The sequence below is a fragment of the Oncorhynchus keta genome, chromosome 6 (genome assembly GCF_023373465.1).
Source record: "Oncorhynchus keta strain PuntledgeMale-10-30-2019 chromosome 6, Oket_V2, whole genome shotgun sequence".
Lineage (NCBI taxonomy): Eukaryota > Metazoa > Chordata > Actinopteri > Salmoniformes > Salmonidae > Oncorhynchus > Oncorhynchus keta.
Window position 1 is genome coordinate 24833224 of NC_068426.1, and position 12198 is coordinate 24845421.

A 12198-nucleotide genomic window follows, 5' to 3' on the forward strand; every position below is an offset into this window, starting at 1 on the left:
GCGATTGCGATTGCATCTTTAACTGCACCATTGTAATTTCTCATCAGACCCTTCATTATCTCATAGAATACTTGAAGTTTGCAGGCATTCCTTCCATTTTTAGCATTTGTGAAACAAATCTCATCCAAGTCCTGGTACCGATATTAGCATTTTTCGCACACATCATGTTCAAATAATCCGAAAGAATCTAAAATGTATGTTGAAGCTCAAAGTCACATACAGATGAAAAAATGCACGGAAAATGTTAATATCGGTACCATGACTTTGTGGCACAAATCCCTTTAAAATATGCTTAATGATGGTAATAAGTGATGAGTGAAGTTCATAATTGTTTTGGGAGGGGGAACTCTGTTGATGAGACACACCTGTTCCTTATGTAATAGTAACGGCAGGTCAAACTCCTCTAGGACAGGGTTCTTATTAACACCATGACCATGGATCATACAACGTTGAATCAGGGACTGTCAAGAGGTTACACCACTAATATCCCTTTGGACCAGTACAAAAGTAGCTCACAAATTCAAATCTTTTTTTTTTCTCAACTTCACATTTTGGAGAGGTTTTCGTAAGCTGCTTTAGACATTAGATTTAAATGCACTGTCAACAAAAGAATGGATTGTTAGCCATCGATTGGATGTTTTCCACTGACCCACAGGTCAGGGAACTGGATGATAGGGTAATAAAGAAATTGAAGGGTTAGCGGGAAGCTATTGAGGAGTCGTTTTGAAGTAATTCCAGGATAATATATTAAATAGTGATTGTGAAGGTCTTGAGTGTTACAGGAAAGACAAAATAAATAAAAGAATGAACATATTTGAAGCAGTAGACCTAGGATATTTCCATTATTTATTCCAATTCTGCTTTGACATATTTTAGACAGATTTTTAAGGCATTTATACAATACAGTACAATACAAATATAAATAATCAAAATAAGGTATTTGACATAATTCTCAAGACATTTTACACAACCATCTGGGTCAGACCATTGTAATATATGCAATAGCTACTGTATATAGTGCCGGTAGTGCGCCAGTCCTCCCTGTCATAATTAGCAACAGACGACATGGAAAGTTTATTATGTCCCATAGTGCGGTTAATGTAAGTAACCTAATTTATGTTCCTCTAAAGGCGTCAGGCTCGTGCCTAGCCAAACTCCATTAAAAGACATTAGCTTGAAAAAACAAAAGAAACGGCAACACTACTTTGTCCATTTTGAGAAGAAATAGCCAGTATGCACTTCCTCAAAATAGTCTGACTGATTCTACACTGAACAAAAATATAAACGCAACATTAAACGTATAAACGTAAATTGTTGGTCCTGTCATGACGTTGGCCTGGGAGTAGGTTTATGACAGTCATAAATACCTCTTCCCCCCTTTTTCCTCTCTCTAAGTCTGCACATTGTAGTTATCAGAGTCACATGGAATTGTTGTTCAATTTAAATGTTTGAATGTAAAATTATTGGTGAAGAGATTAAATGTCATTTTAGCTTCCAAATGAGAGATTTGGGTTTTCATAAGGTTAGGGCTTTGCCCAATCAGTGGCCCGCCCCTGTGAAGAGACATGGGTTATAAAACTTTTCAGACACACCCTTCTCGCTCCACTATATAAAGCCTTGACGAAAATGTGACCTCCTGTTCCGAGGTCTGCAGCCTCTTCGTTAAAAGGACTATAATGTCAACTACAGAACTAAGCCAACCTCAGCGTGAGCTTTGGTTGCGAATGGTATGAACTTTGAACTCTTATTCACTACAGAAGTGATACCTCCTAGCCGTTGAGTTAGCAACAGCAGCTGCAAACGAGGGCTAGGAAAGAACATACAGAGTATCCCATCTACCACACAACGACGTTACTACAACGTATCCAATTACCACCTGAGACATTCTTCAAAGGACTTGGTTAGGCAACATGGCCTTCCATCACCAACCTACCAAAGCGCAGCTCAGAGTAAATATTTACTGCATTTTCCTTTTCCAAATGGGCGGTAATTTAGATGCATAAGAAACTGTATTTACGATAGCACAGCTTCTCCCTTTTGTTCCTCAGTCTTCCTGCTCTTTCACGCAAACCCAGCCCCTTTTATTTTGTGTAACCATCTGTCATATCTGTTCTGCCCGCTAGGGACGTTTTCCTTTATGACGTAATTTGTAATCAAGGTGTAATTAATTCTGTGTATATGTAATTCAGTGTGATTAGTTAGGTATTTAGTAAATAAACAATTAAACCCAATTGTGTATTGCTGATTCAACTTCGTGAAGGTAACCAAGAATTTACAACTTTCAGATGGGACTGAATTAAGGTGACGGTTAATATTGACTGCTATTGATGCAAAATATTACTAGGTCTTTAAGAGTTTATTCGGAAGATAACAGCTCTATAAATATTATTTCATGGTGCCCCGACTCTCAAGTTAATTACATTTACATGATTAGCTCAATTAGGTAATATTAATTACGGAGAAAGGATTTATAGAATAGCATGTCATATCACTTAATCTGGCATAGACAAAGACACAACAGTCCCATGTTTCATAAAATGAAATGCACTGTCTCTCGGCACAGAAAAGTTATATGGGGGCGGCAGGGTAGCCTAGTGGTTAGAGCGTTGGACTAGTAACCGAAAGGTTGCAAGTTCAAATCCCTGACCTGACAAGGTACAAATCTGTCATTCTGCCCCTAAACAGGCAGTTAACCCCCTAGGCTGTCATTGAAAATAAGAATTTGTTCTTAACTGACTTGCCTAGTAAAATAAAGGTCAAATAAAAATATACGCACAAAAAGCTTATTTCTCTCAAATGTTGTGCACAAATTTGTTTACACTCCTATTAGTGAGCATTTCTCATTTGCCAATATAATCCATCCACCTGACAGGTGTGGCACATCAAGAACCTGATGCACCTTGTGCTGGGGACAATAAAAGGTCACTTTAAAATGTGTAATTTTGTCAAACAACACAATGCCACAGATCTCTCAAATTTTCAGGGAGCATGCAATTGGCATGCTGACTGCAGGAATGTCCACCAGGGCTGTTGCCACAACTGTAAATCATTTTTGACGTTTATGCCAAGGAGATCTTTACATATTTCTAAGATGTTTGCAGCAGTATTTCTCAATAAACATGTCACCTCTCTCTGAATGACAACAAAGACTTTACTGAAGAATCCCTATGGTTGAACAATCACAAATGAAGGGGCGTAGACTTCAGCTATCAACCTAGGCTTGAAATGGTGTTATTTCCAATAGCTATGTGTCCATCCAATTGGTGACAGATTTCCATCTGAATATTCTAAATTCCACAAGAAAATATGTGAATTTTGTGAAAATATGTGGTGTGTTTCCACCAAGCAGGCTTGTTGCGGATAAAAGTCAGTGCGTGATGACATAGTACACGCTTAATATACTTTTTCTCGTAAGTTATCATGTACCGAATCTAAAGTTCATTGTGTTTCCATTGCATTTTCAACTCTACCAATAGTTTTTGTCACAAAAACTGTTGCGTTAAATTGCAAATGTGCCTTCTCTGGTCTTGGCACGTGCACTCGATCCAACAGTGGATAGGCTAGTCTACATGATGAGATTATTATGGTTAAGAATATTTGTCAAATGGCAGTCAATTATCGATCATCATGTCACCAGAATAAGACCCTCGATATTTATTCGAAAGAAGCATCAAGATCACCGTGAACTTTCACCACCCTGTGAAGTTCATCGTAACTTATTTCATTTGTAGCCTAATAAACTGCATGGTTTCTCCGAGTCAAAGCGGGAGAACAATACATCATATTGTCGCGAGACTCCAACTTTACTCCGATTTGATGGTTATTATTGTCACGACTCCAACCAAGGGTGGCTGCCCTTCCCGTTCGGGTGGGTATTAGTTGGGCTTTATTAGTCAGCTGGCCCGCCCGTTTCTTTGTGCGGGATTGATCATTGTAACCCTGGTGTTTGCTACAGACGAACGTGTTCGTGTATTTAGTGCTGGACTGTTTTCGTTCTGTGTCTGGGACATTTTGTTTGAGCACCCAAAAGTGGGGTGGCCGTGGTTCACCGTGTGTGCATTAAAGGAGCACTATATTGAACTATCTTCTTTCCTGCGCCTGTCTTCACCCTCACGACACCCAGTACCTTACAATGATATCTATATTTGCACATGAAGACGTTTTCACCACCATTTTTTGCACAATACATTTAACAGATACAAAAAGATCCCACCATGTCGAACGAACAAATTATCTGTCAGATTTATAAAATTGTACTGAAATGCCCTGTTTCCATCATAGCTGTCATGATTTGTTTTACTCGCATAACAACTGTGGATGGAAACGTGGTTAGAGACATTGATATTTTCATGCTTACTGAAACCTGGCTTAAGGCTGACGATGTTAGTTCTCTAAATGAAACTACCCCTCCAGGCGTTTCTTATCTCCAGAAATCCAGTATAAATGTAGCCCTGTGTCATGGGGTGAAATTTCCTCATTTGAGAGCCTTATCTTTGCATTGAACAAGAAACAGCCCACCTTGTATAGTGTAGTGTACTGCTCTCCTAAAGCAAATAATTTCTTCATTGCAGAATTCTCTGACCTGCTATCTTTGGTTAAGCCTAAATATGAACGGGTTATCATTCTTGGACATCTAAACATTCACATACAGTATGTTACCCATAGAATCTTTTAACTTTGTGCACCATGCCACAGGGCCTACACACAACAAAGGCCATACTCTTAATCTCATGCTGTCCTATGGTATGAATATTGATAACTTGGAATCTATTGATGTGCGTGTCTCTGACCATCTCACTATTGTTTTTTAAAATGCTTTCTCCTCCTTCTCCTAAACATTTGTCTGTCCCCACTCACTTTCGCATCGTTAACTAACTTCACAACTGCTAGTAAATTTACACGTGCTTTTTATCCTACTGAATCTGTTTGTCATCACACCGATGCTTTGCTGAACAGTTTCAATGACATATGTCAAGGCTACTTTAGACTTTGAAACCAATAATAAAGTGTCTGCCAGAGTCTCACCGTGGTTAAATAACCACACCCGTGCCGTAAAATTTGAACTTAGAAGGGCTGAATGTAAATGGAAGGAATGCCTGCAAACTTCAAGTATTCTATCAGATAATGAAGTTAAACAGGGATTGCATTTGGAAACAGTGCCAGGGAAATAAAACCAAATCATGGATTGCTTTCATACCTTGCCCATAGATTGCTTACAGGGAAAGGAAACCAATGTGTCATCTTGTAATTTGGGCGAACTATTCCTAAAAGCAGATATCTTCTCAGAATTATTATTGTTATCTGCTATGGGCACAGACAGTTTTCTCCTCACATTGTTGCCAGTCCAAATGTGTTTGGTGCTTTTCATTGTGGATGTAAAAAAAATGTAAAAAAGCAATGAATGGGCTTGCATACTTCAAGAACGACAGATGGTTAACAAAACTATCTAGAGAAGATGAGCATTGGCTATTCCAATAAAGCAATAAGGACTGGGGCATTCTACAAAGTGAGTTGTTATTCCTCAGTCATCAGTCCAGTTCTATCGCTGTCACACTGAGCACAGGGGGGAGTGGTTATCCTGACACATTTAAAAGCTGCATTTCAACACATGATATCTAATTGTCAGGAAATTTGACCATGACCTACAGTCTGTGTAATTAAGGTCACACAATTTGTTTTCCTTAGCAACTGTATCCCTTTCCACAGCCACAGATACTTCCATACACACACAGTATATCCTCCCCAGCCTATGTTAAATGCAGTTGCCTCATATTCTTTTATGTGGTAGGTGGTAATCCTTTACAAACTGTACCAATTAAGTAGCTAATTATGAAGAAACGCAGCCCCGCTTACAACCTGTCAAAACATGAGGAATCTTCTAGACTCTAGAGTATTTTCATCAAGGTCCTTTTTGTATTGCCTGATTTATTTTAAAATTCTGAGGAAGGCAAGTGTAGCTGTCCATCCACACTGGTAGTGCAGAGAGAGGGCATAGCCAGGGACGGCTTATGTCTACCTTTTTACTGTGCCTCTGCCTCCTGCCTCCTGCATCCTGCATAATGTGATTGTTACCATGGTGGCGGGGTAATCCTTTCCTGGGGCCTTAGCTATTTCATGGTAAAAGTTAATCTCAAATGCCAACCCACTGCTTTCAATCAACTATGAAGCACAATTTCAGGGTGCAGCAAAAATGCCACTTCTGGGAGAAAAAAATATATTTTTTAAATAAAAAATAAATAATTAAAAACTGATTCATTTTCTGATTGGTGCTCCTTCATCAGCACCTGTGTAATAAGCAAGATAATAATTTAAAGTGACTCGGCCTGAATATTGATTTTGCTAGGCGGTTTGAACTTAGGGGAAAAACCTTAGACCAGGGCTTATCTATCAAAAAGCATAATTACTAATTATAATAAATCAGTATCACTATTGTGAATGCAAATGTCAGTTACAATACATATTATGTGCTATATATCAAAATGGCTTTGTACTGTGTGTACAACTCTTAATTTTGCCTATTGATCGATTCTGATTGACAACAAATCATTTCACAAGTCCCTTGATCATAAGATTAAAATGTGTATTGATTTACAATATGTGCAGATGAAGGAAATAGCAATGGATGAATGTTGGATGTTTCTACATCCTATTATCTCCATTATCATTGCTTTGAGGATATCACAACTGGGGTGTTATACAATTGAGAAGTATTTGCACTATGATACAAGTTTAAAGTAATTATTTTTCTTTACTGTGCATACTTTCCTAGCCAATGTAATGATGGAACGAGCTGTGACAGATGTGACAGTTGACACTTCTATTTTAGAAGGGAACAATGTAAATAATCTAAGTTATAATGAAACAATATTATTTGAAGTCTCTACAGTTAATTATGAACAACATTTCAGAAAGGAAACACCACATGTACAATACCAGTCAAAAGTTTGGAGACACCTACTCATTCCAGGCTTTTACTTTATTTTTTACTATTTTCTACATTGTAGAAGAATAGTGAAGACATCCAAACTATGACATAACACATACAGAATCATGTAGTAAGAAAAAAAGTGTTATACAAATCAAAATATATTTTATATTTTATATTTGGGATTCTTCAAAGTAGCCACCCTTGGCTTGATGGCTTGATGACAGCTTTGCACACTCTTGGCATTCTCTCAACCAGGAATGCATTTCAATTAACAGATGTGCCTTCATTATCAAATTTCTGCAAAGAAACCACTACTAAACGACACCAATAATAAGAAGTGATTTTCTTTGGCCAAGAAACATTAGCAATGGACAGTAGACCGGTGAAAATCTGTCCTTTGGTTTGATAAACCCACATTTTAGATTTTTGGTTCAGGCTTTGTAAGGGCTATTTGACCAAGAAGGACAGTGATGGAGTGCTGCATCAGATGACATGGCCGCCACAATCACCCAACCTCAACCCAATTGAGATGGTTTAGACTGCAAAGTGAAGGAAAAGCAGCCAACATGTGCTCAGCATAAATGGGAACTCCTTAAAGACTGTTGGAAAAGCATGCCAGGTGAAGCTGGTTGAGAGAATGCCAAGAGTTTATTTAACTAGGCAAGTCAGTTAAGAACAAATTCTTATATTCAATGACGGCCTAGGAACAGTGGGTTAACTGTTTGTGCAGGGGCAGAACAACAGATTTGTACCTTGTCAGCTCGGGGATTCAAACTTGCAACCTTTCAGTTACTAGTCCAAAGCTCTAACCACGAGGCTACATTGCCGCGCCACAAGTATGTGCAAAGCTGTCGACAAGGCAAAGGATGGCTACTTTGAAGAATGTCAAATCTAAAATATATTTTGATTTGTTTAACACTTTTTTTGTTTACTACATGATTCCATCTGTGTTATGTCATAATGTTAATGTCTTCACTACTATTCTACAATGTAGAAAATAGAAAAGATAAAGAAAAACACTTGAATGAGTAGGTGTGTCCAAACGTTTGACTGGTATTGCAGGTTTAACCATTTAATAGAGAGAAGATTACTATGCATAGTCTTGGCATTAGGCTCTGCTTCTTCAGGGTAGCTCACTGCCAGAGCGTAGCATAATAAGATGATACAATTACTGCAGGCATTGAGCACAATATTCAATTCCAAATCCCCTGAAGGAAGATAGACAGAAGCCAGGCAGGTGGAGGCATGGCGAGGAACAGCTACTGTAGTAACTGCAGCAATGGCAATGGCAGTAAGAGACACTAGCGCAAGTAGGCATGTGACATTCGGCATCGAGGAAACATGTAGAACTGGTCAACTTCAATAGACCGCATGTACTGTAAGTCGAGTGCGAGTCCAATTGGTGTTATGTCCACTGATGCGATACGCTGATGCCACCATACTCCGGTTTCCCCTTCTGAACTGGCTTCGCATCAGGAATACGACGTTTTAAAAGGAATGCTGCAATGTGAAGGTTTTGCAACTGATACTGACAACTCCCATTTGAATGTCGACACACAAGTGAAGCAATGCCCTGTCATAGAAGGAGTGACAGCGACTATTCCATAAAAAAAATGAAGAAACATGGAACTACTAGTCCCTCAACCAAGATTTGTATTTAGTAGGCCACAAGGACGGACGCATCCGTGCCGATCGGGCTCACATACGTCTTAATCATTTGTTGCTAGTGTAAGCTCATTCCTACACTGATTTTAGAACTGATTGACGAAGTTATTATATCAAATCAATGGCCCATGGCGGTTAAGCCTGGATATGACCTGTCCACCTGAAAAGTGATCCCGTTATAACCCTTCAGACTCAACAAGTTTATAGATGATGCAGGTGAAGCGGCAAAGGCAGATAGAGCAGGGATACTGACCCTGTATATAGTATGCACACTTACTTCATTGTTTTCTTCTTAGTTGTATATATTGTGTGCTTTTGTTCTACCTTGTTATTTTTAGTATTACATTGTTTCTGATTACTGCATTGCTGAGTTAGAGCTTCCAAGAAATGCATTTCACTGTACTTGAAACTATTAGAAAAGTTTCCATGCACTGGGCAGTAAACTTAACACTGGGCAGTAAACTTAACACTGGGCAGTAAACTTAACACTGGGCAGTAAACTTAACACTGGGCACGGTATATATATATATATATATATAATTTCAACAAAAACATTCAATGTGTTGGTGTTAAATCAATGTGAAAAACTGATTTGATTTACCCTAAAGTTATCAATGAATATCGGGGTAGAAAAATTCCCACTCGACATAACCTAAATCCAATTATGTGGCTCATATGTTTGGGGATTTCAAGTTGAATTCATGTTAATTGACAACTTTAATCAAATGTTAATCAAAACTAGACATTGAAATGAAGTCTGTGCCCAGTGGATTGTGCAATGCTTCAACAGTCCACGATAGCTTTGTGTCTCTCTCCCTCGTGATTACTGATCAGATTTAACCTGATCGGAGAGAGACAAGAAGAAGAGGCAATTGAAGTGTTTTGAGACACAGCTCTGATCCAGTGACACATTCATCTGCGTTGTTGAACCATAACCTCGTTGAGCAAACTAAAGAAAACCAACAAACACAGAAGCTGTATAATTGTGTTTGCTAAACCATGCAGCAAGGCCATCATGCTGTTTCTTGTTGTGAAAGAAGTTGCCCTTGTGACAGCAGTGAAAGGCAAAACATCCTAGAAATTCTTATTTACAATGACAGCCTAGGAACAGTGGGTTTACTGCCTCGTTCAGGGGCAGAACGACAGATTTTTACCTTGTCAGCTTGGGGAGTCGATTTAGCAACCTTTCAGTTACTGGCCCAACGCTCTTAACCACTAGGCCACCTGTCGTCCCACTATTGCAATTGAATAACTATGAAACAAAATACCTTTTATCCGTTTTAACATCAGAAACTTGCAACGTCGAGGGAATAATGAATGCAACCTCTGAGCCAGTGTTGTGTTGGTTGGTGTCGGAGCCAGATATAGGCCAAATTATATATTTTTTTTTAAAGGCATCTGAATGGTCCTCTAATTGGGATCCTTGACCATGAGCCCAATGCAGTATTGTTTCTGGGTTAGGCAATAGGGCCAGGGCTCATGTTTATTTTCCACTTCATATGAGGTTCTCCCCCTATTACCTCATTTAAATTGGGAGTACTATTTGTATTTATTATGGATCCCCATACTATACTATAAAAGACAGAGTGTATTAAGAGGCAGAGTGCAAATTACACCATGACATGCGGGTGAGTCTCTGTATTGAGTGCACTCGCTTGCAAACATTTTTTATGGGCCTAATAATAAAGACATCCTTTAAACAGTAAACATTTATTAGCATTGAATGTGGCATGAACATAACCAGTCATAATATTTTCCTCTGATAGCCTACTTTAAGTGATTTGACAATCTGTGCACGTTAGGCCACTCCAAAATAATTCCAGCCTCAACTGTTTGTATAGCCTACTCAAGCCATTTGATGAATGGAAATAGACATCTGTTACAAGACACCAAGTAGCGTTCCCTATGACATTCAGCTCGGCCTATTAATTGATGCTTCTTGCTGACAAATATACCTTTTTTGTAGCTTGAAAAGGTAGGACACCTGAAATGGTTCTGAAACTGGGATGGTCACCCTAACACACGGTGAACTTACTAGACTAGGCTACAATGTGTAAACAATAGGTGGGTAAACTCCGATTGCTGGTTGTGGTGAAAAAGCTAAGTTCCTTATACTTTCAATGCAGGTGAGTAAACAGCGTTTACTTGCGTTTACCCTCAACTAGGCCGCAACCCGCTCAGCCAAAGACATGTTAAACACATGAACATATGCAGAATAGGTGGCCCACATTCAATATAATACATGAGTTGAATCAGAGCATGTTTTACACCCTATTTCATGAGTTGTCCATAATTCATGAGTGAATTGCTTGGAATCCTCACATGTCATGTGACATAAAACACTACCTTTCTTTCCTTACATAATGGCATTTATGACAGTGTTATTTGTCATTTTTTAAGCATTTCACAATTGAATTAGAACATTGAATTTAAACCCTGTACGAATCATGGATCTTGGAAATCTCAAATGCATTGTAATTGTAACAGTTCTCATGGGCATACAAACACCAAATAATGTAGGCCTATGCAGTTGCAAAATCAAATGCAGGCCAACTGTCATTAACGTCTACTTGTCGGAGACATTAGATACACATTGGTGTCTAGCTGTAGGCTAGTTGTCTAGCAACTACAGACAACTAAACCCTACTTCCTTCCATTCTGCTAGCAAACGTGCAATGTTGGGAAAATAAAATCGATGATGTACGCAGAAGATTAAACTACCAACAGGACATTTAGACTGTAATATCTTATGATTCACGGAGTCGTGGCTGAACGACGACATTATCAACATACAGCTGGCTGGTTATTTGCTGTATTGGTAGGACAGAACAGCGGCGTCTGGTAAGACAAGAGGCTTCGGACTATGCATTTTTGTAAATAACAGCTGGTGGACGATATCTCAGGAAGTCTCAAGGTTTTGCTCGCCTGAAGTATAATATCTCATGATAAGCTGCAGACAATACTATCTACGGAGAGAGTTTTCATCTGTACATACCACCACAGACTGATGCTGGCACTAACACCACACTGAATGAGCTGTATTCCACCATAAGGAAACAGCAAAAAGCTCAACCAGAGGCGGCACTCCTAGTAGCCGGGGACTTCAATGCAGGGACACTTAAATCCGTCTTACCAAATTTATATCAGCATGTTAAATGTGCAACCAGAGGGGAAAAAACTCTGGACCACCTTTACTCTACACACAGAGACAGATACAAAGTACTCCATCACACTCCATTTGACAAATCTGACCATAATTCTATCCTCCTGATTACTGCTTACAAGCAAAAATTAAAGCAGGAAGCACCAGTGACTCGATCAATAAAAAAGTGGAGAAATGAAGGAGATGCTAAGCTACAGGACTGTTTTGCTAGCACAGACTGGAATATGTTCCGGGATTCCTTCGATGGCATTCAGGAGAACAGCACATCAGTCATTGGCTTCATCAATAAGTGCATCGATGATGTCGTCCCCACAATGACTGTACGTACATACCCCAACCAGAAGCCATGGATTACAGGCAATATCCGCACTGAGCTAAAAGCTAGAGTTGCTGCTTTCAAGGAGCGAGATTCTAACCCGGAAGCTTATAAGAAATCCTGCTA